Below are 3,248 nucleotides of genomic sequence, written 5' to 3'. Positions count from 1 at the left end.
CAACAAATTTTTTTCATTAAAAAATTAGCGCCAAAACGACCTAGTATTGAAAAAATGTTAAAATTATACACAGTCAAATACACATAAATACGGCCGAGGGTTATATTGCGGTTTGACTGGCACTTGGAGGGTTGACCCGTGGGTTTTTGAGTTCGCGGATTAATTTGCAAAAAAAAACCACATTGAGGGTTTTTTTGCAGAAAACCCTATTAAAAAAGCACTTACAAATACAGATATTAGCCTAACAAATATCTAAGAGCAACCCATCCCTACAATATCTTAAATGGGATGTCAAAATTGGCGGGCTTTCTTTTCAAAGCTAGTTTTTTTTTTGTCTTTTGCATGAATTTTTGTTTGGCATAATTCTTAGAATTCACAATGCCCCCTGTTGACTTTCTAGTTAAAAAGGGCTAGAGCATGATATATATTAGTTTCTCATGTAAATTAGAAATAGTAGGATATAGTTATTTTTCGAAACAATTTTATTATCATTCAAAATTTGATTTGATTTGATAAAATGGGATAGTCAGTTAATTATGTTCAGAGAAAGTTACTTAACATCCCGAGGCAATACTAAAAAGTAGTTACAAAAATCTAAAAGTAATCAATTCCTACAATATCTTAAATGAGACTGTAAACAAAACAAAATTAACATTTTAATAAGATATAGTTATTTAACTAATTTTTAGTGTTTAAATATGTCGAGTCATTGTGTTATTATAATTTCTAAAAACTATCTCCAAATGTTTCATTAATTTGGAAACTCGTTTTGTCTATTTTTTAATTATTAAAATACCCATTAGGTATTTTAGGATGGAGATGTTCTAGCTTGTATACTAAGGTAGTGGAGTAGTATTATCGAGGGAATGCTTTTGGCATGTTACAAAGTTAGCAATGAATATTCTTGTTTTTTTTCTAGATATGACTTATAATAAGAGCCCAACCTTTTTGTGTTATAAACACCTTTTGTGGCTTAAAGAGTGTTGGAGAAAGCACGTGGGACTATTCGCTCTCTCGAGATTGGCTCTTCGAGTCAGGGAAAGTTAAAGACGTAAAGCAAACCCTAAAATGATACTATTACTTACGATCTATCATTTACAATAAACTATTCTAATTTACAAACCACTTGGAGGTAAAAAACAAACTTGTACCCACAAGATGTGCGAATCAATTCTATAATCTACGTCGAGTTAATTTTTCTTTATTCGCCATTAGCTTTATCAAACACTTATCGATCTGTTTTGTTTGTTTTTTAAACATATGTTTGGAGGCTATAGTTTTGACTTTTGAGTGTGAGCTATTTAAATGTTGATTAGAAGAAAATTAAGCACGAGTTATAATAGAGTTATACATTCAAATTATAGTATTGAAAAAAACAATTAGGAATGCTTATTGTTCATAACGAAAATATATTGATAAATATCCAAAATCGGAATAATATCAAAAATATAGAAATTTCATGAAACATATCTATGAACGCGTTAATTACTGGTTTGTGCTAGTTTAAATTTTACATGTGTTTACTCTACACACGGCATGGTTAATAGCAAATATATCAACAATTTATAATGTATAATATATTTATCCAAGAGTACTAAAATATACATATTTATGTTTGAACACTTATCATCGAGTAATTATGCTGATGATTAGTTAGACTGTGAATGTAGAAATTTTGTTTTATAACTGAACCTTCTTAACATTTTTATCAGAAAAAAAAAAGAAAAAAAACTGAACCTGTATGATTTTTTATGCTATATGTAACCCCTCGACCATCCACGGTTAATGGGTCACCCACACCCGCTCACTCGGTCCGTGTACCCCATCTCGTCTGAAGGACGGTGCGTTGGTTTTCTGAAGGTCCAAAAGTCTTGTATACTAATCATGCATGCAGTCACCACATGATATTTCCCCGTGCTTTGACCTCACTCGCACGGTATCGCGAATCACTTTCCGATAAATCACCGATCCTTTCACTACCTCAGCCCAAACATGCTTAACTCTGGAGTTCTAAACGGATGTGTGACGAAAAAAGTAAATCAATATTGGTGACATACATGCCCGGCCCAGAGCACAAGCAAAATAAGAAGTGGCTTAGGGCCCAAAACAATTTATGGGGATTTTTGGGCTGAATTTTTTTTTTTTGAAAATATTTATAATTTTGGTAGTAAGAAAATGACACATTTTTTTTTTAATTTGATTAGGGCCTTAGAATGGGTTGGGCCGTTCCTCGTGACATAGATAGAAAAATCAATCATTTTAAATCTTTCCATATATCACAAATCAAGATATTACACCATAATTATAAATAAAATAATTGTAAGAATTACATGAAAAGGTTATAATATTATTTTTTTACATCTTAAAATTAGAGTATTAATAATTAAATATAACTCACAGTATAGTTTTTATTTATCAAACTATAATTTGATTTTTTTTATATAAAGCAAAATTAATAATTTTAGAGACTTCTGATAACTATCTAATCTATTAAAACTGAAGTACAAAATGAAATTAACTTTTATACTTACAATTTATTTACAATCCTATGCCACTGAAATAATAAATAAACTCTAACCTTAAACATTCTATTCTTTGTCTTTTTCTAATTTATTAAATCATTTCCTAATTCGAATATACTGTATAACAATAACAACATCAGTATAAAATCTTTAAATTACGTATCAACATTATGAACATTAATATGTAAAGCATCTCCTGCCATAAATTCGTGGATAGCCTAAACCGGGAAATTAATGTTCAGAACTAAACATTGAATTGATATATTAGTAGCTATAATAATTATGTCTGACCAAACTAAACCAAGAAATCCCCTGGGCTATTGGGGGTACTGTTATTGAAAATATTTTAAGTTGTGGAATTTTAAAGTTTTAAGTGATTTTAGAGTGTTTGGGTGGAGTTTCTTAGTTAAAAAAAATTAAAACTCAAATCTCATGGTTTTATGTGATATTTTAGAGTGGTTTAACAAAAATTATTTTATTCTCTGCAATTCTTTAAAATCATCTAAAACCTCATTAAAAATCAAATGACCTCAAATTTTAGATTGAATACACCCTCCTATATTTGCGAAGTATTTTTGCTACATGTCCTCTCTACAATCAATTTCACAAAACAAATATGACATGGCTACTGAAATTGATGACATGGCTTCCGTAAAATATGACATGGATAATTTCATTTAATGTTGATTTATATTTTTGGTAAACTTATTAGAATATGGTAATAAT

This window comes from Brassica oleracea, chromosome C3, assembly GCF_000695525.1.
Source record: "Brassica oleracea var. oleracea cultivar TO1000 chromosome C3, BOL, whole genome shotgun sequence".
Classification (NCBI taxonomy): domain Eukaryota; kingdom Viridiplantae; phylum Streptophyta; class Magnoliopsida; order Brassicales; family Brassicaceae; genus Brassica; species Brassica oleracea.
This window is presented reverse-complemented; position numbering follows the sequence as displayed.